Here is a 25,737-nt window from a genome sequence, read left to right as displayed (position 1 = left end):
GTCTGATAGAGGGTAAAAATTCTAAATGTAATCAGTTACAGAAACATCAGCACAGGCCACATTATTTGAGGTATGATTCGTTCCGGCATAGCACATATGGTGAAGAATGAATTAAGCCCATTTTAGCAAGCAAAACTAAAAATAATTGCTAGAAATTAATTCTGCCAATTATTCATAACACGTAAACCAATACTGTACAGAGCGATACGATTTCCTCTTCCAAATGAATGGTAATAGGCCTACTGGTGTGTGGAAACAGCACCTCTTGTGCGAGCACGTATCCCCTACAGTGAAACTATAGCGGTTATGGACTCATGTAAATGATTTGCTTCCACTGTGTGCCGTTGTATATGTAAATGAGAGCTCCTTGAAAGGGGGCTGTATAAAAACATTTGCAGCAGGGAATAATGAAGTGCTCCCTATCCTACTGTACTCCTCTGTTTGCGCTCAGCAAGGACAATCTATTGTCATGAGTGTGACAGCGTCTGTATGAGTAATTACTGCAGCCCACTGCACACTGTCCAATTTCCCTTCGCTCTAATGGGAGAGCACAGAACTAATGCTCGGAAGACTTGCAGGGTGATCCTCTGATGAAATGAGATGTGGCAGTGGTCTGGCTTTACTTATGGCCGACCATTTGATTTCCTTCGGCGCGCTGCCGGTTGTTGCAGGCATGAAAATTGCGTTGCATTCCTTCCCTGCAAATCAAAAAGTTTTAAAGGTCGTTATTGACTTTGTGGGAAGAGACTGCTGAGGTGTTGACATCCTAATGGACTAGCTCTATAATTAAATGTTTGCCTGCACCCTCACTCACATGATAAATGCTGCTCTCATCGAATAGTGAGATATCATTTTCAAACAGCATGACTCATCCTCTTGGCTTCCACTGCCAAGAACAGAGACACAGGATTCAGAGCAGCACTCTCAGATAGAGGAAGTCTTCCATTCCCGAGCTCAAAACAAGACGCTAACTTTTAAAATTAATTCAAAGGAATGCCGAAAGCTTTTCGATCATTACGTCAATTTGTAGTCGAATTCGTAAATCCTAATGGGGTATATGCACAGCTAGTGCTTTTCTGCCAATGATGAACTTCTGGTGAAAGCTTAATATGACTATTTTTAATTTCCTTAGGTTACTTTTACAGCATCGATGCTGTAATGTCATTAAAATACATTCATTTAAATAGTTCACACCAATTTCCTTGACGTGGGGTTGACGTAGGTTTCCTTCCCACATAGCAAAATATCTCTGGTCCAGCTCTGGCCCACTCAATCAGCTTTTGCTTGGCCCACATGCTGCAGTGAAATACGGTACATGACTAGACCAAGTCTGGCTTCCAGACAAGGGCCAAACATGGACCATATCTCGGCCAAGTCTCAGCCAAGTTAATAAGCCATAACTGAGCCTGAACTGGGCCAGATATGTTTGTGTATCACGACTGCAATGAATTGATAAACCCATGAATCATTGCGCTTTAGGCGTGCTATGGGCGTGCTTTTTCTTAAAGCGACCTGATTGTTAGAATTTATTTTCTTTATTTGAAAATAATAAAAATGTATTTAAAATGTGGCTCAAGATAGGCCAAACTTACATGGCCCACATATCAATTATTAACATCTGGGCCAAATACTACATTTTAAATCTGACCCATTGTGTATCGACGTAAAGACGGTGCCACCTCTGCCAAACCGGGGCCATGTTTGGCCCACATGCTGTATGCTAGTGCCGGATGAATGCCTGCTGTGACAGATTTTTATCAAATCTGGGTCAGAATTCTTTGCTACCTGATGTGTCGTGGGGATTCGTAAACGACAAATATGCATCGTGACACAAGATTCAATCGTTTCTTCTCGTGTAACGTGGCATAGTTTACGACAACCGATACCATGCCTGGGATGCCTCACAAGCAGAAAGTCTAGCATGTTTAATTTTTTTCTCGTTCTTCATGACAAGTTCCGTCACATGGATGACACTGTGCAATAGGAGCACATAATTACTAGGTTATCCTAGCGGGTGCTGCTTTTAATGCGCTAGTCAAGTAATTTAAAAAAATTAGGCTGCATTTTTACTTAAGGGTGGGTCAAGGGTGGATAATAATATTAATCGTTGGTTATGCAAACTTTAACTACTTTTTCTAAAATATTAAGGTGTTTTAAGCAATTTTATCTAACAGACTGGCACAAATATGCAGACATCTCCATTCTCACGAGTTTCCAGCCTGATCTCACGAGAAAACGTAAGTATTTTACATATTGCCAGTTTAGTGGCTAATTCGTACAAATTCGTATGAGTTCCGACGTACGAAAATGTACGATTTTAAAAAGGAGGCATGGCACCTAACCCCACCCCTAAACCCAACCGTCATTGGGGGATGAGCAAATCGTACTAAATTGTACGAATTAGATCATATGAATTCGTACGAATTAGCCACTAAACCAAAACGTTACGAATTGCCGTGAGATTGTGTTGGAGTTTCTGAATTCTCTCATCCTTCTGAAAGACTTTGTTCATCCTAGGAAATCTGGGAACATGTTCAGTGCCGCGAATGCATTGCAAAAGCATTTCCTGCTTATTCAAACTTGTCAATAATAGTGAAAACATTTTAATATAGGCTTCTCTAAAATTGAAGCGCATCACCTCAAATGTTATTTGTTATTTGTGTTATAGATAACTGACCAACAAAAAATACATCAAAATTAAGATAATAATTATAGCGAACCAAATTTGTTTCAAAAAATATTTTTTCCAAGAAAAAAAAGCTACAAATTATATTTTTGTTGGTGCCCCTCCACTACTCAATTATACGGGTGGATGATTTGTTTCACTCTAAGGAAAATAAGGATTTAATGAATGCTTCACTGTGATTGTTGTGTCACAAGCCTCAGTTATATATTTGCTATTTTTATAATATGATATTATTTTAAAGATTATGATTATTTTAAAGTTCGTGTGCATATATCCCATTGGCAGGGGTGCATTTAACCAATAAGTAAGGTAAGCGGCCACTTATGGCCCCAGGAAATTTGAGGGCCCCAAAATAAATACCTAAAAGTATAAATGATACCTATAAATTATATATAACATAATTTTCTATCATATTTTATATATGAGGGTCTAAAAAAATAAGTTTAAGGTTTATTACATCGCAAATGCACAAATGTGTCCCCCACCCTCAATCAAGGAGCATTCCAGCAGTCAAATTAGGTAAAGATTTAGTTTTAAAAACTAAATAGTTTATATCATTTTTAGTTGTGAATCCATTTTAAGAAAAGAAAGCATTTCAAAAGTTTTACAAGATGCTTTACATGTTGTTATTTTTGACAAAATGTAGAAAATGAAATTGGGTGATATAAGAATAAAAACAGCTAAATTAATTAATTAAAAATGAATTAAAGTACAAAAGGTGCATTTTAGGACTTTCGGGCCACATGGCCGGAATTGCTAATTGGCATTGCATTGGCCCCCAAATCACTAAATCCGCCCCTGCCCATTGTCCACATGTTTCTTTGGGAATTTCTAATGCTGCAGGTTTTTACAATAGCAGTTTAAGGTTATGAGTTAAATAAATTGGCCAGTTCACCCAAAAATTAAAATGTACTGTAAGTTCGCTCACCCTCAGGCCAAAGATGACTTTTTCTTCTTCTTCAATAGAGCATGAACGATTTTTAGCTGAAACTTTGTCCTTGTTTTTTTTTTATATATTTCTTTTATTAAATTATTGATTTTTTTTTTAATGCAATGCTCTCCAAAACAAAGACAAACAAACCACATTGTCTTTTAAAAACTCATGTTTTAGTTATTATGTGAAATTCTTCAAGTAATGTAAGCCCTAATTTTAATCAGAAATTGTGAATGAACTTTTGGAATACACCATAGACACTTCCTAAGGTTTATCTACGACTCAGAAATGCTCATTTCCAGCTGAATAATAGAACAACCAACTGAACAGCTTTAGTTTTAGGTAAGCTAAGGTTTATAGGCTTTGGTTTTTAATGTCTTTGTTGTTACACACAACACAGCCTTGGCCAAAATAATCATCGCTCATTATAGAGGAACAGTAAATGAAATGTCTGTTGCAAGTCTGCATGCACATATAATGATGTAACTTGGATATTTGACATGTATTAAAGATACGATGACTTAGACTGTAAACTTAAGGTTTAAAATGATGCAGGGAAGAAATTAAAATACTTAAGGATTCTTGGGTTTCAGACATTTACTAAAAAAAACATCTGTAAAAATTAATTATGGTTGTATAGAACAAATTAGCTTATGTAATATAATATAATATAATATAATATAATATAATATAATATATGTTTATATGTTTATATGTTTAAAAAGCATAATGAAACTTGCCTAAAACAGTTTGGAACTGGTCTGCCTTATTTTTATGGCATGGATTCAACTAGGAGCTGAAAACATTGCTCTGAGATTTTGGTCTTTGATTTTGGTCTTACATGACAGCTTCACCATCAGTCATTGATATGATTTGCATTTGTTGGCTGCATATCCATTATGCAAATCTTCTTTTCCAGTACGTCCTAAAGGTGCTCTGTTATTGAGATCTACTGACTTTGGAGTCATTTGAGAATAGTAATCTCATTGTCATGTTCAAGAAGCCTCTTTTGATGTGATTTGATTGTTGTGCATTATCCTGGTAGTAGTGGTCATAAAGAGATGGACATGATCAACAATACTCTGATAGCCTGTGCCATTTCATTTTGCTCTGTTGGTAAGGAGCCCAAATTGTGCAAAGAGGAAAAATCCTCAGACCATTACACCAGCAGCAGCCTGAACCGTTAACACAAAGCAGGATGGATCCATGCTTTTATGTTGTTTACACCAAATTCTGACCCTACCATTCGAATGCCACTGTGGAAACTGATGCTCATCAGACCAGCCAACCTTTCCCCAGTCTAATGTTGTCCAATTTTGGTGTGTGAACTGTAGGCTCAGTTTGCTGTTCTCTGCTGACAGCAAAGCTTGTAGTATGCTCTCCTCATTCTGTACTGTATCTCTGGTATCAACAAGGGATTTTCCAACACAATCTCATGGAAATTCGTAACTTTTTGATTTAGTGGCTAATTCGAGTGAATTTGTACGATCTAATTCATATAATTTAGTACGATTTGCTCATCCCCCAATGACGGTTGGGTTTAGGGGTTGGAATTAGGTGCCACTCCTCCTTTTTAAAACTGTACAATTTCGTACGACTAAACTCATTGAATTAGCCACTAAACTGACAAAACGTAAAATATTTACGTTTTCTCGTGAGATCAGGCTGGATTTTCAGCACAAATCGTTCTCAGTACGCCTGTAGATGGTTAGAAATAGATAAGCATTTTGTGAAATGCAGTAATGTGAAAAAGTTAGTACCCCCTGTGAAATTCCAATTTGGCCTTATTTTGTTAAGTAAATAATGAGACGGTTTGAGATGTCATGGGATGTTGTTTATCTTACAATTTTAGGAGGGCAAGGGTCATATTTGTTTTTTTTATTATGTCCTTATACAAAAAAAACCAAAACAAAACATGACATTCAATGAGGCGTCTTAAATTATCACATGACTGTAGGTTTCTTAGACCCCCTTGTCTAGCATTGAAAAATCTTCAATTAAACCTTTTTTTATATTTTTTTTCATGGTTTTCACCTTCAATGAACAGGATGTAGAGATTACAGACAGGAAAGTGAGGGGTGCAGAGAGAGAAGGGAAGGATCGACAAAAGACAGAAACCGGGAATCAAACATGGGTCGACCAATTAAACTCCTTTTGCCGGGTTTAAAATTGATCAGATTGTCTATATATCTACATGCGTTAATGTATTCAATTGCTTCCATTGGACTGGCTGATTTGATATTTCTGTTAACAGGCACCTAATAAAGTACCTGGTGAGTGTATATTTCTGCTAAAATCACTTGTTTTTCCTTAGGTGGCTTTAGATGTTGAGTTTAAAACTTTCTAAAGTCCAGTAGCATTAAGTGTTACCCACTTGTGAAGCACCAACCCTGATTTAGATAAAAAGGTGAGATGGTTAACTGGCTTAAACTGGTCTCCAAACCTGGATAAGCCTGGTGTTCAAATAATAGTCTGACAGTCTGGACCAGATGAAAAGTGCCCTGTAAAACCATCCCACAGATTAAGGGCAGCAATCCAATTCTTACCAGCTTTGTTCCTTGCAAAAGAATCAAGATGCTCCATTCGCCGAATGAATATAATACAGTGACAGAATGACTACATACATCAAAGTGACAGTTCACTAGAAGAGGAGATCTGGAGACCACGGGCTTCCACTGGCTCATCCACCCTGCGCAGGGAGGAGGTCTGCACTATTTATCTGGGATATGAGCGCACCATCTGTCTTTCCGTCAGCCAATGAGCGCTTTAATTCCCACTCTATACACCGGCGGTGTCTTCATGTAGTGTGCAGACTGCACAGACTACAGACTGCAGATGAGGGAGAGAGAGAGAGAGCAGCACTGCCCTGTGACGTCGCGAGGGACAGTAGAGAGAGCGCGAGGCAGGAGAGGGAGGCTCCGTGAGCCGTCGTCGTCCGTCCGTGTGTAGCTGCCGTCTTGCTTTTTTGCCGATATTACATCATATATTTATATACATTCATCCCCGACATGTTTCCACAGAGGATACTCTCATGAGCCGTTTAATTGCCATCGATATTTGGTATTTGTTTTTTACCTGCAAGTCTTTTAGACGACGGAATCATGGCAAGTACATCGGCGTCTGATATTGGTACGTTTTTCCGTTTGTAAACAGTAGTGTGTGATGCTTTACGTGTAACACAACTCGTAATTGCTTCTTTTCTCGTGTGCGCTTTGTCGTGTTTGTTGTCATTGGTTGTAATCGAGCAATACATTAACGCGAAGCACAACTGTAAATCTTGGGTTTTCAATTATGGTTGTTTTGTAATGTACAAACATTCGACTGTTATTTAATTACCCGATTATCTAAAAAGCAATCGTGCAAGGTGACTCTCGCACATGTCGAATCGCGACGCACGCAATATTAATCGTACAAGAGCAATTTCACGCGCAGAGAGACAGCTGAAGTTTAATACGAAGCTGTGAGTAGTGAACGCCTAGCGCGAGCAATTAAACGACCGTATTTATTTACCTGTCGTACGCACACGTACACACACGCACACACACACGTTGGCTTTATCAAGCATCCCTGAAGGAGCATCTCTACTCGCACACCGTTCCCAAAAGAGCCTGCACGACGCAGTAAGTAATATAATTGTGTGCAATAATTGTTCTCGTCAGGGGTCTCATCTACCTTACAGTGGAGCTGTTTAATTGAATGCGTGTCATTATTATGAGGTTTCTTTACAGTTTGGAGACTCCACACAGATGCTTTAGTGTAGGAGTGTCACTAAAACGTTATTTAAATGGACACAATTGAATGCAAGTTGACTTGAAGGGATTTGTCTACTCGAGTCTTAAGGTTTGAATGGTCGCTGTCCGTGGTACTGAAACTGGTGACAGCTGATTTATATCAGTGTTTCTCAATCCGGGTCCTGGAGCTCCACAGCACATTTTGGCAGCCTCTATTATTTAACACAATTGATTGAACTCCAAAATCTTAAATTAATACAATGTTTATAATAATGATAACAGTAATAATGAATAAGGCACCATTCTTACAGTATACGTTAATTGTAATTGCATGCAACTGACCCTGAACCAAACTCCAATATCTTAAATCTATATTAATAGTTATATATTAATGAATTATTATAGTTAAATATTAATAAATACATATCAAGTATTTAAATTTCTAGTAGTACAATTACAAAGCATTTAATATATAATCTAATATATAATCTTAATATATATATATATATATATATATATATATATATATATATATATATATATATATATATATATATAAAGCACAATATATAGTTTACTATAAATTACTGTGCAGTAGTGTTGGTTTTTAAATCGAAATTGTTAATTTTCTTATAATTTAAAAAATACTCTTGTGCAAATATATTTAATTATGCAAATTTGAAGTAAAATTGTACATTATTTGTGTAATCCATCACATTTGTATTTTTCTTCTACATTTTATGGAATTTAGTTTATGTTTAGGCCATTGTAGTCATAAATTACACTGATTATGTTCTGGTATGACAGATTCAAATGTTGGCAGCTCTCACAATATTAATTGTTGTTGCGTTAAGTTTCATGGATTAACAACATGCAACATATTTCACAGCGTTTATTAATTTTTGTAAAAATTACATTGTTGATGTTAATTTACAGTACTGGATACAATACTACTGGATTTTTAATAATTAGTATGTTAAAGCTAACTTTAAACTTAATAAATGCAGTGTATGAATTTTTCATTGTTAGTTCAATGAATGCTAACATAATAAAACATTTTTTGAAATTATACTACCTCAAAATGACTTGTGTAATGCTTGCAGCTTCCTGCCGGTGTTATTAAATGTTAGATTTAGGGTAAAATAGACAAGAAAGGCATTCAAATGTGTATTGCTGAGGGCCCTTCAGGGACAGGATTGGGAAACACACATAATTCAGAGTTTCTTTTTGCAGGTTTCTAGAGAGCCTTTACACTGCAATGTCTTCCTTATTTTAATCAGTTTCTCTTTTCACTGATCCCTTCATCGGTATAATGCTTTATGAAATGAATGTATCAAATAAACTTCATCTGGTCCTGCAAGACAGATGATGGTGTGAAGGTGGCGGTTGACTGGTTTTGATTGTTTTGTTCGCTTTGAATATTGATGTGAAACAGAATCTCTGTTATTGTGCTACAGTTGTTATATATCTGATTGAAACGCATGTGATGCGTGAGTGTCAGTCTGTGTTTCATGCATAGTAAAGGGAGAATATGTGCTACTTTAAAGGGCCTACTTATCACTCGTGCACATGTAACAAACACGGACTGAACATGATGCAATACCTCAATGTACTCAGCTTTTTGAATGGCTCTTTCAGCATTGTATAAACATTAATTTCATGTGTTATAGAAAGGAAGAGAGGCTTTTGGGAGCATGTGTAAATGTCACATCTTTTTGAGCACATATGAATCTACAGGCTTTCATACACAACCAAGGTCTCATTTTTGGTGTTTTATTAAAAGCGTATATAAGATCATATAAAATAATAACATTTTAGACTAGCTGATTTAGAAAACATGTGGCACATCTTTAATTTATGTGACATCAGTAAAATTTTTATAATAACAAGAATGGTAATTATGAATTAATTACCAAACTTACAGCATAAATATTGTTTTTATGTATTATTTTGCAGTTTTACATTGCAGGTATTTATTTTATAATAATAGCAGTAAGCTATCATAATTGTATGCAAGATGCAATAGACCCTAAACCAAACTCTAATATCTTAACTCTATGATGATATTCATTAACATTATCAATAAATAAATATAAATTTCTAATAATACAGTTTCAAGGCTACTATATAATCAACTCATTGTGAAAACGTACCTCCGTATACGTTACACTGTAAAAAAAAAAGGTACAGTGAGGGTACAATCTTGTTCCTAGAGGGAACAAAATATATAATTGTCCCTTTAAAGGTCCCAAATTGGTCCGTAGGGTACAATTTTTTACCTAAATGGGCTATAAAGGTACAAACATTCAGATTCAGGTTTAAAAGTTACATTTTTGTACCTTTTATAGCACATTTGGGTAGAAAATTGTACTGTAAAAGACCAATTTGGCAGCTTTAAAGGCACAATTATATAGTTTGTTTCCCTATACGAACAGAATTGTACTCTCAGCTCATGATAAGATGAAGACACTATATAACACTAATTTAATTGTATTAAAACTAAACATTAATACTAAAATACATAATTCAAAAATATAAAGTTAATAAATTGATTGATTTAAATATTGAAATAATTAAATTTTTCCTCAAAAACTAATTGTTTAAGACCCTAAATGAGAGCGTGAATTTGTCTGCATGAATTTGGCTGCATTTGTCCTTTAAATGAACGCTATGGGGTGGTATGGGGCCTCTGGACGCTTCTGTTTTATTTCTGCTGCTAGCTGACCGCTTATCTCTGGGTGGATGTTTTTTTTCCCACTGTTACCAGTTTGCCCAGTAGCTCGCCTGGTATGTTGGCGGACTTGAGACGTAGAGAGGAGTTGACTGTGGCGACCGGTTTCGAATCTGGGTTCGAATCCGGCGAAGAACAGTTCCAGAAAGCTGGTAAAACAAGAATGATAGGCAAAAAATAAAATATAATATAACAGGATGAGAACATGATCTGAAAATGTGGTAAAAATCAGTTTTCTTTTTCTAGATGGCTTTGAAAACAATAGCTACTTTTCCATCCAACTATTTTTATGGTCATTTTGGATATGAGCATATAAAAAAATCGGTTGATGGAAACGTCACGATGCGCATAAATGTTGAAAATGCGCATAAAAAACATATGCGCACAACTGAGTAGGATAAACTGTTTATTCGATAAATAAACTATGATTAAAACACTTTTACCAAACAAATTTCAATACACACACATTTTAAAAACGTTGAATAGGTAAACTAGCAGGCTGAGCACATTGTAAAACATCAGAAATTTTGTTTTGGTCATTATAAAACGCCTTAACCATTTCAGCCGTGACAAGGGCTTTGCGACCGCACACAGGCTGCGCCAGATCATACGCGTGCGCTTGACGCAGAAATAAAAATCAGCCTTAAGTGTTATTAAATTATTAATTACCTTCAGAACTGGCAAGACCATCTGCGCTGATGTTCACGCCTTCAAACGCCACCACGCGTTCATTGCGCGTCTGCATTTATCTTCTGAGGCGCAAGTCATTTATTAACAAAAAAGAAATGATTCACGCAGCTTCTCTTACCACAGCAAATTCCATTTTTACTGTTGATATTTGGCGCCAGTTAATCTGGAAGTGATGATTTTGTTCTCTTTGACTCTTTGGATGGAAACGCTGCTTTATTCGCACATCTTTTATGCGATAATTCAGTTTTGCGCATAAATTTAATTCACATTTTTGGATGGAAACATAGCTACTGTCAGTTGGGTTTAGGGAAGGGGGTGGGTGGACAGATCGGTCAGTCATTCAGTCAGTCGTCAGTGGCCTCTTGTGTATTTACACGAGAACAGCAGACGCGAATGGCACTCGCGAGAGAAATTTGAGATCTGAAAAAGTGAACACAAAAACACATACCTCCTAGGATGTATTTCGCGATCTCCAGAAATATATATAGCGGTACATATTCAGAATGAGCCTGGGTTGCATATAATAGAGTTTAACTTAAAAAAGGACAATAGATGCTTTACTGTAAAACACTGTAGAATATTTTGTTTGACCTAAAAGCATCCATCTAATATTTTTTAATATTAAATGATATTTTTGACTAGCTGTTTTAGACAATGTCTTTAGTTTAGATGACAAAATATTTTTGCAACATTTTCTATGTGGGCAATACTGAAATTGATGCCTATTGTATACTATTTTTTGCAATGTTCATATTCTTGCCTTCAGTGTACTGAATGTTTGTAATATTCATTCTAGGGCTAATTAACACAACTATCAAGGTCTTAAAAAGAAGCATGACCACTATTTGCTTTGGCAACAGCTTTTTCTTGGAAGGCTGTTGACAGCCGTGAACTGTGTGTAGTGAGAAATTACACTATTTAAGGTATTACTTCTATTTAAGATACACAACCTATAATTAGTGGGATATATTTAATATCTTTGCAGGTTTACATACAAATTATTTAATGCAAAAGCAATTTTCACTCTGAAATACCTCATCAATTTCACCCAAAATAACAGCTTATATCAGGGGTCACCAATCTCGGTCCTGGAGGGCCGGTGTCCCTGCAGGGTTTAGCTCCAACTTGCCTCAACACACCTGGCTGGGTGTTTCAAATATACCTAGTAAGACCTTGATTAGCTCATTCAGGTGTGTTTGATTGGGGTTGGAGCTAAAATCTGCAGGACACCGGCCCTCCAGGAACAAGTTTGGTGACCCCTGGCTTATATAGTGCATATTGCCCTGTAAAAGATGTTATCCAACATTGCTTTAAAATCACGAGACCTAACGATCTCGTTGAGATACAGTTTCTTGTACAATAAGAGATCCACCACCAATTTTAGCATGTAGGTAATAGGCTGAAAGATCACTTAGACTACATTATGCTTCAAATATACTAGCTTTACAAGCATATTTGCGTCTCTGTAAAATCCTCCTTTGTACAGCACAGTTTATGTGAAGCCTTGTATATTCCTCTGGGTCACGGAGGTGCCGACTGAATCCTGTGCATTTTATTTAAGCCGCACTTTTGTGGCATTTAGCAATTATGCTGTGAAGGCTGCCTCTGTCAGTAAGTGGCAACTTTCAGGCACTATTCCATTTCGCCGAAGCCGTTTGTGCATGTCTGGCATATTGTTGTTATTTCCTAAGATGTTCTCCTTGACATTTTAAGTCATTTGATAGCTTTGTGACTGATGCACCTGTAATTTAAGCATAGGTTATTCAGCCTCGCTGCCACTGTGTTATGCGCCTGGTGTTGCTTTGAAGACTCGCATATCAAAAAATGCAAACTGTCAGATCTCCTTTATAACTGACACATACTGTGAACTGACAATCAGCCTAGCGTGTGACTCACTTTTGCAGCTGCATTTGCAATTGCGATTTGGGTTTCAGTCTTAAATGACCATCTATTTCACCCATGTAGGATGCTGGAGCTTCTATGCATATATGTGCATCAGAGTGCTTTTTTTCTTGTGTTTGTGTTTTGATGGTGTGTTTTACTGGGAATATGAGGCATCTGTCAGTTGAAGGAGGTATTTTTATTGCAGTTTATGCAGGTGTGGAGTGTCTAGAAGCGTAAATGGGGTTAATTGGCATTTCCGTTGTGTATTACTTATGTGTTCATCAGCAAAATAAACCCCCCCGGGGGTAGAGAGTGAGTTAACGAACTCTCTTAATTAGAGGAATGATGAATAATAAAGTTTTTATCATGTCCATGTGGGGCTGCTGATTGAATGCTATATTTATGCATCTAGATCAAGAGACGAGCAGCAATAAATACATACAGTTAATGTTGGAGATTTATAAATATGCAGCTCTCATTATAGATTGATAAACAGATCTAAACAGACGTTGACTGATTAATCTGATTGATCGGATTGCGCACTGAATGCTTATGCGGTTCATTGAGCAATCGGTAAACAACAAGATGCAGCGCTGCATGTTAAACATTGCCATTGTTTGAAGTGTGCACAATATATTTGTCCAATAGTCAAATGTTTTTTGTTTGGATTAACAGAGTTTGCCGGTAAGAGCATGACCTGCGGAAGAATAAACACAGTGTCTGCTATTAATTTGATCCTGAAATAATGTTTGCCAACCACACCGTTTTTTTAAATGGGAATTGATTTTATTCATTGGCTGGATCATTTAAAAGTGTGCGTTAAATACCGCCATGGAGCCAGCTGCTTGGAGGCGAGGGGTTCAAAGCAAGAGAGATTCGGAGCAACGTTTAAAAAGGAAAGTCATTTCAGATTCAGAGGCTGAAGAGCAAGTTATTACGGTTTGATAGAAGTTTATGAAGCCAAACATTTTTTTTATTTGGAATAATGTGCACCAGTGAATCATGCACAGTAAGACTCAAGAATGTGCATTAAAAAGTAAATGGGATCCATTACGATTTGTATTGATTTTAAAGGAGCATCGCTTCGCCAAACCCAATTTTGTGTTGCCTCAAATTTTGGAAGCATTCACGAATGAAATGCCACCAACACAAGCATGACCTCTCAGATATTCACCCTTCTTCAGAGAGCAAACACAGAAGCCGCAGGGCTAGCATCTAGGTTAATTTGAGGTTAGGCAACATGGTTTTAGGAGGAAAACAGTAGCTTTCTGCTACTCTACACTGCAATACTATGTGTTTGCTCGGTTGAAATTGTGCTTTCCATGCCCCACTTATGCCTGATCACAGGACAAAGGGTCTTATTGTTCCTTCTTATTTATTGTTGTTTGTAATACTGTGTTTTCGAATGATTCTGTTTGTGTTTTCATCTAAAATTAAATGGTAGCACTGTATATTACATTTTGATTAAGCATTCCACAGATAAACAATTCCTACCAATGAGTTCCGAAGTGTCCTTTAATAGTGGTGTTAGTGCTGCTTGGCATTCCAGAATGCTCCATCAGACCCATTAACACAATTCAAACTAAATTAGCATCCAGAGCAATAGACGATAACGCTGTTTATTATAAGTGTGTTCTGCATTTTGTCTTCTGCTCCTTTGTTTGGGGATTCTGATTAGCTGTCATTGGTTTTATTGTCAGCAGCACAAAACAAAAATCATTCTGAATGTGATTACAATAATATTATCTCATTGTGCCATTACTGTTATATTTATACACTGTAAAAAAAACTGTAAGATATACATAAAAATGGCAGCTGTGGTTGCCATAATTTTACTATTAAAATACATTAGAAACATTGAGAGATATGTTTATGTTTGAGGGTAAACTTCCATATTGCATTAACTTAATGGGCTCTATTTTAACGATCTAGGCGCAAAGTCTAAAGCGCATGGCACAAAAGCGATAAGTGCATGTCTGAATCCACTTTTGCTATTTTAAGGACGGAAAAATAAGGTTTGTGCCCCAGCGCTTGATCTAACAGAGTTGGCTTATTCTCTTAATGAGTTATGGGTGTGTTTTGAGCATAACGTGGATTAAAAAAAATCTGAGTCTAATCTACCATTCCCTTTAAGAGTCAGTTGCGTCACGCCATGGTGCATTTGCTATTTACATGGTGTACTTTGAGAGTGGAAAAACTGAATGCTTCACTAGTGAGAAAACAGTTAAGCAGACCATCTGCAGCGAGGACAACGAATGAGTATCTTCCATTTGGCCTCTTTACTTTCTCTTGACTTTACTTTTACTCTTTACTTTACTCCTTTGCTTTTTATGGATAAGGAAACGCTGGAAACTCACTCCACTGAAGACATCTATCAACCTACATATTTAATTTAGTTTGATTAGCACAAAGATTTGATTCAAAACTATTTCTAAATTTAGTTCAAATTTCCAGCAAACTAATAAATAAACAATAATAGCAAAGTGTGGTCAAAAAACTTAGTTATATCCAAACATGCGGCCTATTCTTATGCCCCATATGGTCCAAAAGCTTGTTTTAATTAAAACAAATATAAATATGCATATAATAAATAATACTGCTAATAATAATATTATACAAATTATTTAAAAAAATTATATTTACGTAGAAAATAATAATTTTTGTAATATTTGAATCCTTAAATTTTTTTTTCATATGTAAAGATATTTGTGAATTGCTGTACATTCTGTGTGTATAAAGCAATATGTACGCTTTTAAGGCGCAGAACTAACGCAATCTGCGCTGGACTTTAGATCAGCTTTCAGCTGTTCAATATCGCAGTCTATTTTAGTTACTCAAAAATAGCAACACGCCAACAATGCGCCTTAACACACCTCCTTTCTAGATTGGAACACCCATGAGTTCACAAAGTGGCGCAAATTGATTTACTACTTAAACAACGTGGCACAAAATGGGAAAATTAGGGTTGCGCTGGTCTGAAAATAGCAACAAATCGCCTTATTGTGCCGAGTGTATGATAAGGCCCACAGTGTTAAACATTATACCAATGTTTTTAAATACTAACCTTTACACGTTGTAAAAATGTTATACAGACAACACACTAAAAGCAGGCGGTTGTATCAAGTAATACAATAAACATTATTTATCAACATAAAATGCAATATAAAACTATGATGTAATGTATCTACTGATGAGAAAATAGTGGTGTAATATGGAGGAAATTCCAGGAAAATCAATTTATGGTTATTTACCAATTATATTAAGGAAACTTTCTGTTAAGGAATATATTAAGGAATATTAAGAAATATATTAAGGAAACTTACTGTATTATTTTTTAATTTTTTTGTATTTTATTTTATTTTTTACAGTTTTTTTACCATTAAATCATTAAAAAAATTCTGTGTGGACTTACCTATTCTGGCTAAATTAAAAGATTTGTTAACATTCAGGATGTGAATGGGCCTTTAGTCACTGAATTAGGCACGTCCTTACTCAAGGATACCCAGGACAGTATATAGATCAGACTCTTTTAAATTGCATGAAAGAAATCCCAGGCCCCATTTCAAACTGCATCTCTGGTCAGGGCCCTTGGGATTGTCCTAACCTTCACATCCTCCCCCTTCTTCTAAAACATGCCTCGAACCATTGAGACCTTTATAGTCTGTGGCTTCTTGAGTCCAGCCAAAATGAAATAGCATGCCTTGACTGACAGGCATAAAGCACTTCAGAGTGTCTAAACAAAGATTCCAACCGCACATTTTTGTAGAGGCTAAGGCTCTCTGAGTGATATTTCAGAACACCTAATTCCCTGAGATCACTCAGACGATGACATTTCCTTGATATTTTGAAGAAATCACTTAGAACTGCTTGAAGCAAGTCATATTACAGGCATAAACGTCAGCATAGGTATTACTTCTAGTGACTCTTCACTTATATGCAGATTTACATCATGAGTGATTGGCCATCTTCTGCAGCAGACTCCATGCTGTGCTGAGAGACAAGACGGATCGCTGGAAGAGAACACTTCGTGAGGCCATCCACCCGGTGTGATTGCTGACTAAAGCCAGGTGAAGAAAGGCCGAAATAACTCCCCGGATCAAGAGCCGCTTCGACTAACATGGCCATTACAGCGGCGCTTTAACAGTGCAGGAAGCCACGCTGATGGACAGGCTAATTAACTTGTTCCTCACCTATTTGGTTTGAGGTTTGTAACCATTGCAGAGAGGTGCGGTGAGCGTTCAAATTGCTGGAGGCTTGACAGATTGAACCGCGTTATGGGTTGCCGCATGCAGCCGGCAGGTTAAAGCGCTTCCTTGAGTGACATGCGAGGTCAGGACAATGAGCCCTGAGAGGATGAGGAACAGACAGTGCCTCGGCGAGTCCTACACCTCTGTACCTTCTCGCCCGCCCACTCTGACTCGCAGACATAGACTTGGATGCTTCATCTGGATGTGCTTTCTTGAGTTTGATTTCTTACTCTCGGATTGACTGCTACTTCCAGGTTTGTGTCTGTACGGACTGATGCCCAACAGGGCTCCTCGACTCTGTTTATATCACTAGATGCACTTTGAGCAAGCCCTACAGGAGAATGCAGTTGACGCAACCCATGCTGCTTTTGTTTTCCTGTTGTTCTGTGTGAGCTTTCACTCTCAGTGTGATGTTTGGAGACTTGACAGTGCCGATAAGGCTTTAAAGCGTTCTCACTATCACTCCAGTGTTGAACCTGCCTGCCACAGGGGTGGAGGAGCAACTTAACGTATCAATGGTGCTTTGAAATCCGGAGGGTCAGCTTCCTAAGCCCGTTCTTATAGCCTTTCCTAGTGCTAATTTGTATTGCGGGCTTGGCTCGACTGGAGCACTCTATTGAGACACTAATATGATTCATATCAACGCTCTAATCCCATCCCTCATCTACCTCGTCTCTATTTCCCCTTCCACTATCTCTCGCTTCCCGATTCCATTCCCTGCTTCCTTCCTCTCCATGTCTTTCTCCAGACCTGGTGTCTGGGATTTGTAGATAGTGACTGCAAAAAATTGTCTTTCAGAAATCTATTTCAATATAGCATATTGATTTTTTTTCTTAAGACGGACAGCGTGAGCACATGAAAGCTGTGCACCGTCTGTATGTTTGATCAAGCTTTTCTGTCAAAGACAAGCAAAGCCTATACTCAAGCTTGTGGATTTTTGGCTTCACTACAGGGGGAAGAATTATTTTCTGGTTTTGAACTAGAAAAACATCCAAATGTGTTATAAACAGCAAAGTAAGCACTCTATGATATTAAATTCAAAAAATCAATGGCAAGGAACAGCTTTAGTGGCAGAATTGATTGGAGTCTATCAACTGTATTCAGTGCTTGGACACAGTTTAAAGCGATGGAGCCGCTTCTGGTGCACAGGTCAGAGAAAGCCATTTCAGCTCAATTTTGGCCATGCTCTGAGAGTGGGAAAGAGGATGTTGTTAGGGAACTGTCCATCAATGCTGAACCTTTACTCTAGCAGTGTTCTAATAAGTGCCACAGTAAGAGCACTTTGTCACATCAGGACTTGATCAAACGCGCAGTTCCTCTGTAGTCTACAGGAGCTCTTGCAGCAGAGGAATGTTTTCATATTTCACAAACTTTTGACTGAAAGACCCACTTTTTGATAGGGATATCCTTATCAGTTTTTTTTTTTTGTCTTCGAGTCTGAGTCATTTGATTTTGAGTATGTACCTATACCGAAACCCGATCCGATACTTCTATAATACATAAAAAAAGATTCAAGAAGAGCGAAGAAACAGATCCAGGATGTTCCTTATTTTTTATTTAATTCACCTTATTTTAACATTCAACAACTCTGTTAACCAACAGAGCACTTCTGTGAAGGTAGCTTGAACAATCAAGTAATAAATAACATAAATTCTTCACTTTTGGACTTTAGTGCCACAGTAAATATAAAATAATCTAATATAAAAACAAATAGCACCTCAACTTAAAATACCCTGGAGGCAATCCCTTGTTTACGTATCTCACAGTTTGCTATGGCAATGTTGGCATCATCAACTTTATAATACCTCCAAACTGCAGACTCGCGCTTCCGCTTCAAGCTGCTTCCGTGTTCTACTTTGCTGGCATTTAACTAATAGCGTCTCTGGAATCAAGTGATGTCATTCCTCATGCGTTGCTGTTTCTGTGTGAAGTCAAGAAAAAGGTCTAACTCTGTGCAATTGCATAACTATAGATGTGATAAAAAATAATGACAATACATATACATACATATATATTTGAGTCCTGATCAGAATGTAACGTCCGATTCCCTCTGAAACTGCGTGATCGGATCTGGACATCCCTTCTTTTTTGTTAGTTTGTGCCACAGGAACTGATAAGGATTTTAGTTTTACATTTTTGTGGGAGGGTTAAGTTAACTGTCACATCAGAGTAACATCTAATCCTGCATAATAGGAAGTATCAGTAATATACAGTAAGTGTACGTTGATTGGCTGACTGCGAGTGTTGGAGAGTAGCTAGCTAAAAGTCATAGATATATATACTAGATATCACATACGGACCCTGAGCATGCATCAATACTGTCGCCACATTTGTACAGTGCTCCCAGGACAACAGTCATTCAATCGCACTTAGTCAAGATGAAAGCCCATCTGAAGATGCTGGACTTTAGCAATGCTTACGGGTGTAGTAACGAGCAAACAAACAAAACAAAGCATAAAGGCATAACATTTCACAGGTAAGATTTTGTTTTTTAATGATTTTGTATGTTACGAACTTTTGGTCTGAACGAGTAGAGGTATTGATGATAAGACAGTCGCTAACTTCATTGACCATAAGGCAAGGTAGCAGTAAATTGCACAAATTTTTAGGCTTATGCTGGAGATTGTCGAATAGAATTAGCAAACAATGTAAATGAAATATGACAACAAGACATTGCGGTGCCAGAAACTTGTATTATTGTCGGCTAAGTGAAGTAACGGCTAGTTCATGATTTATACATAGCTTGTCCCAGGAGAGAGCCCTGAGCCCAGGTCCAAGGCTCCCCCCTTTTGCAGGGCGAGGGAAAATTGAGCTCAGGTCGATCTCAAACTCCCCGCTGCTGAGGCCAAGGTGAACTTCCTGAGAGTAAGACATTAGAAAAAAACATTAGAACAAAGATTTAGGCTTGTTTTATCTGTAATATAGAGCATATTTGGACGGTGAGAGGAAACCAGAGAACATGCAAACTCCACACAGAAATACTAGATGGCCCAGCAAGGACCCGACACCATTGGTATTCTTGCTGTGAGGCAACAGTGCTCGTCACTGGGCCACCGTGCCGCCCATTCTGGATAAAGGTGGAAGAAGGGGAGGAGGGGGGTTTCTTCCAGACGAAGATAGTTGTAGAAAGGAAATGATGATATATATAGTGACTTGGCATCCTTTGATTGAAGGATCACGATTAGCCAATGTGGGCCAGCTGGGTCAATCATGAGCACGTGCTCCTCTTGAAATTAGTTTAATATTAAACTTCACCTTTTGAAGTGACTTATAAGAGAGCTTGATAACAGTGCCTGCGCCTCAATGTGCATACTGTCCACCCTAAATTATTGAAGATTACAAATGTTATATACCATTTAGGTCAGAAAGGTGGATCTGCACATTGAGATGCAGGGATATCGATGGTTCACACAAGTTGTTCATAACGGAAATTCTTTCACAAACGAATCACTCCCTCTGTTAGCATTAAAAGTGAAAGCAGGAGAGGGCGTGTGTTTCAGGACACGGATTAGATCAAATTTAATCGGGAGAGAGGGTAATACATTTCTATGCACACAAACACCTGCTCTTTGTCGGCAATTCCCGTGCGGTCACTTATCCATTGATATAGAAAACTGATGTAAAATTATATCTTCGTAACTTAAAAAAATATTTGCATACTGACCACCGGGAAACTAAAGATCATAGATACAAGTATGTGTATATATATGTGTATATATCATCGCTCCGGATGGCTAGTCCTCCATTGCACCTTGGTCCCACATTCATTTCAAAGGAGCGCTGTACTAAAATGGTAGCTCTATTGACACATTCCTTTTAATAGACAACAACATCATAGGCGACATCTAATGTAAATATCTCTTGCTTGTAATGCATTTACCTGTCCCTTTTGTCTGCGACGTGATGTTCTTTTTTCAGCCTCAATGATACAGTATGTAGCACTGCAAGCTGTTGGAGAATCCATCTCTCAGCCCTCCTTTCTGCTCTTTTATTTGCACAAGTTATACATCTACAATCCATCTGACACACAACAAAAGCACATCACCAATCACTGCATCCTCCACCCTCAAGTTGTTGATGTTGCTGAATGCCATGCTCAAACAGCATCTTGTCTGATGGCTTATGTAACTTCAGAGTTCCTGCTTCTCACGGTGCAAATCCAGCCAGGAAAATGGCCTTGGGGGGGATTTTTGGGAACGATCACCTTTGAGACTACTTCCTATATCTGAATACCTTTTAGGGGCATTGCAGCTGGGGGGATAAGATAAATGGGGAGTATGTAGGATCCAATAAATTGAAGTCAAAGGGAGTTTTTTTTGTCCTTCCACATGCCCAGGAAGGGGATTTTTTTTTACCAAAAGTCACCTCAGGAAGTTTTTAACCCACCGCCATTGTGCTACAGCATTTTGAGTGAGCATCAAGGTGTTGCAAGGTGGTTGCTATGTATTTTGGTAACCCTTTAGTTCAAATACCAATTCTCACTACTAACTAGTGGCTTAATAGCAGTTTATTAGCAGTGTTGGGGAAAGTTACTTTTGAAAGTCGTGCATTACAATATTGAGTTACTCCACCCAAAATGTGACTAATTGCATTACTTAGTTACTGTTTATGGAAAGTAATGCATTATATTACTTTTGAGTTACTTTTCCTTGCTTGCCTGAGGTTTGATCTCTTTCAGAACTTGCAGGTGTTTTTTTCACCTTTTTTTATAGAGAAGCTATTTTATAGATAACTTATACCTTCATTTTCCTTTAAAAAATGTAGGATAATATTATATTTTGTGAACTTTCTTAGCCCAGAGCTATACATGCTGTATATAAAGATTAACAAAAGCATGTTATGTGTTTGCTACTTTTGAATGTTTTGTTTTATTAGTAAAGTAAATTCACTGTCCATTGAGATAAAGATTGCAATACAGCCTAAGAGTACTAACATGAAGTACTTTATTAAAGCAAAAACAGATTTTAAACCTTTAAAATGTTTATCAACAAAATGAACAGTAAGACTATAAAAAATCCCCAACTCCAAATAATTCCTTGAGCTTTATATTTTGAATACATTTCTTCACATGGCCTTAACGACAAATAAATCACATTTCCCAAAAGAGAAAAAAATCTTACAATATTACAAAACGTAGTCGCTTCTACAGTAAAGTTACACAGTGGCTGCATCTCCTTAGCAATAAAACCAATAACCATTTTTTTGTTTAGTCGAATAAATTGTTTTAGCTGGAGAACGTGAACTGATGTCAATTATAGCTAAAGGTGGGGTGCGGGTGTAGTGCTTCACATCCAGTTTTGTTTGTTTTTTTTTGATGTCATGTTTCAGCAGTTGTCAAGAGTTTTACTTACACAAAATCTACACTTAACGATAGTCCACTTCTTTTCTTCCACAAGTTCAAAATAACAAGAATCCATTGGAAAAATTCTAAAAAAATGGAAATTCTAAAACGCTTAACATGAAAAAAAGCTTAACGTGGCTTAATGCCAACCAGAGAAAACCCAAATTTCTGTCAAATTGTACTTGTAATTAACCCCAACTACTGTAAAAAGAACCAGTCCCAATTCCATAGATACAGTAAAGTGAAAAACAGCACATTAAGAGTTTTCTCCCCCATTGAAGTCTATTATGAGGAAAAAGCTTAACGTGCCTTAATGTACTTTAACAACAAGCGGAGAATGTCTGTTGCCTCACAGCACGCTCTTATCTCGAGTGTGTGATTCAACCAGAGTAAGGTCATTTTTATTCCACAATATATTTTGTAAAAGCCAATTAAGCAAGGTAAAAAGTAACTCGCATTACATTTTTTTAAAAGTAACTCAAAATATTTGACCTAATTTTAAAAGTAATGCTTTACTTGTTACTTTGGAAAAGTATTAAGTATTACATAATATTATTACTTATTGCGCGTTACTTATAATGCGATATCCCCAACACTGTTTATTAGTGCTTGTAAAGTACATATTCTGCATGATCTTATTCTACATACCTAAACCTACCTAATATCTAAATATATCATAGCATCTACATTAACTGTTAATAAACAGCTAATTAGTAGTTTATTGATGCAAAAATTCACAGTTAAAGGATTATTAATAGCGAGCGTTTTACCTTTAAATAAAGAGTGACCAATTTTTTTATTCAGATATTGGGTAATTAATTAATAATAATATCAATCATATTTTTTTTATAATTATTAGATTATTTTAATCAATTTTTATTTATTTATTTGTTTCCTTTTTATTAATAAGTATTTATTAATTCATCCTAATTATCTGTGATGAAATAAAAATAAAAATTAATTCATAAATAATTCATGAATTATTATAAGTTGCTAAGGTTTTCTGGTTTATTGTCAGGTTGTTACTTGTGTAGGCTGTCAGGACACTTCTTAGGTTTTGCTAGCGTGTACTGTTTGATTTTCAAGACATTGGCATGTTGCAATGCAGTGGTTAAAGTGCTCTGTGTGGTTGCTAAGATGTTGCTATTGTGTTCTGGTTAGATTTCAGTCCATTGTCATGTGGCTGTGCAGCTGTTAAGTTGTCCATTGTGGTTGCTAGGATGTTGCTAGTGTGTTCTGGGAGGTTTCATTAGTATGCCTAGCCCGTGAGACACATACTGTGGTGATGTAGTCTCTTATCAGGCCCTTACACAGGGCCGCTAGCGTTTGTTCAGCATTATTCCTTTAAAATGGCTGATAATGGGCTTCGCTGTGTGTTTTGTAAAACTACGGTATGATTAATGGCCAGCTGTTGCATTGGACGTTGACTCCGTGGCCAGGTTTTTTCCCAACATTATGCTAACATTATGGTTTTGAAGCTTTAGATGTGGGCGCGTTTTGCAAAGATAATGGTGTTTGTGTCCTAAGCCAGATTTGCACAAGAGGGAAGGAGAGAGAGAGAGAGAGAGAGAGAGCAGGAGAGTGAGCTGGCAATCGACTGTAAACCCAAGACCAGATGGAGATAAGAAAGCAGCAGGAGAGAGAGAGAGAGAGAGAGAGAGGGAAAGAGGGAAGGAGTGAGGGGGGGGGGTGGTCAGATTTAGCTTACGTTCAATAGCAAAGGGTAGTAAAACCTGAAATCACCCTACCAATTTTGTACATTGTAAAAATGGTCATGATTTTAATGGTAAAAGCTAATTTGATGATAGTAAACTTGTTAATGGGTTACGGTTTCTCATTATATACTATGAATGACTGTAATAAATTAAACATTATATGTTTCATGTAATTATACAGAAAAAAATGATGTTTATTTTATAGTTTTTGGAAGTGAAAAAAGAATTTCATCATCTAATTTATAGTGAAAAGCATGACACGTCTAATTTAATGTGTTTTTTTATTGAAATAACTGTTTCAATAGGGTTTTTTTATCAGTTATGTATCAAATAATTATGTTCACACACCTTCAGGTAATCAATACTGCATGTGGGCAGGATAACAACCAAAAGTAGGTCAAAAACGACAAGAACCAAAGATTAAATCAGGTACATTATTGGGAGAAACATTAAAGATTTCGTATGCTCAACCTTCATCAGGTATATACAAAATCAAATACTACCCAATTATGGGGTATTCTACCCGAAACGGACATTTTCACTTATAAAAAATGTGAAAAGGGCCTTACCATTAGCTTGTCGTCTACAAAAAATCATACAAAAACAAGCATAAAATCATACAATTCAATGATAGGACGCATTTTTGATCACGGTCAGCTTCTTTATCAAATGATGCCATAGCCTTAAACGTGTAATCCACGCATTTTATGTTAAATTTAATCCAAATGTGACAGGACTGACAGAAGCATGGGGGCGATAGTAAATTTGTTTGTATTACATATTTGTAGCAAATTTATTTATAATTTCATGTTTTTAATCAACTGATGTGAGAAACAATTTAAACTTGCTATTTCTGTAAACTTGCTAAGTTTATTTTTCTTCTAAATAACAGTTTTTAGCATAACAAAACCTCAGCTGGGCTGAGGACAAGGACAGTTTCAGGGCTTGAACATTTGTAAAGTGTTTTTAATAAAGAAAGCAAATCTGAGAACCAAATGAACGACATGAACGACATTGTTACAGAACAACTCACAGAAATCAACCTTCAGTCCATTTCAGAATTTTTTGGAATGAAATACTTTTTATTCATTGTATTTATGTTTTTATTTCAAGGACAGATAATGTACGTTTCTGATAGCATGTGCCTTACACTGTATATATAAGCTACAGCACTGTTTAAAGTTTTAGACACTTGTGTACTTGTGTACAAATGCTGTAAAATAAATATGATTTCAAAATAATGCATCAATATGTTTTATTTATTAATTAACATATATTAACTAAATCAAATCAACATTTGGTATGGCCACACTTTGCATTTGAAATGCTTGGTACACTTGCTCATAGTTTTTATTTAGTTAGCTTTGCAGGTATAGGATTTTTGAAGAGTTTGTCTCAGTTTGTTCTGTTTCTTCATGTCATTGCAGACAGACTGGATAATGATCAGGGGTTTTCAAAAACCTTTGTTAGCTAACTAAGGTCGCAAGTTTTGTCGTTACAAACATAGTTTGTTGACTTGGCGTTTCCTAAATCCAACACTCCAACGAACATTCGCAAACTGCATCGCAAACTTGTACGCTTGCAACTACACCTCTGGAGCTGTAGTTAGAAACATAGTTCCTGGCTGTGTTCTATTCTAACTTTTTTACAGCTTCTGAAAACAAAAATATTATTTATTTATTTATTTATTTATTTATTTATTTATTTGTTTGTTTGTTTGTTTGTTTGTTTGTTTGTTTGTTTATTTATTTATTTATTTATTTATTTATTTATTTATT

At 36.7% G+C, this 25,737-nt stretch overlaps 1 protein-coding gene across 2 annotated transcripts in view; it reads left to right on the top strand.

Annotated features, from left to right (window-relative positions):
* Positions 1-6,520: 6,520 nt before the first annotated feature.
* gabbr1b (gamma-aminobutyric acid (GABA) B receptor, 1b) overlaps positions 6,521-25,737 on the top strand; it is a 226,353-nt gene continuing 207,136 nt past the window's right edge. For both annotated transcript variants that reach the window (XM_056480451.1, XM_056480450.1), the window contains exon 1: positions 6,521-7,240. The gene's annotated coding sequence lies outside the window, so the exon portion shown is untranslated. The remainder of the gene's footprint in view (positions 7,241-25,737) is intronic.

The sequence above is a fragment of the Danio aesculapii genome, chromosome 19 (genome assembly GCF_903798145.1).
Source record: "Danio aesculapii chromosome 19, fDanAes4.1, whole genome shotgun sequence".
Lineage (NCBI taxonomy): Eukaryota > Metazoa > Chordata > Actinopteri > Cypriniformes > Danionidae > Danio > Danio aesculapii.
This window is presented reverse-complemented; position numbering and strand designations above follow the sequence as displayed.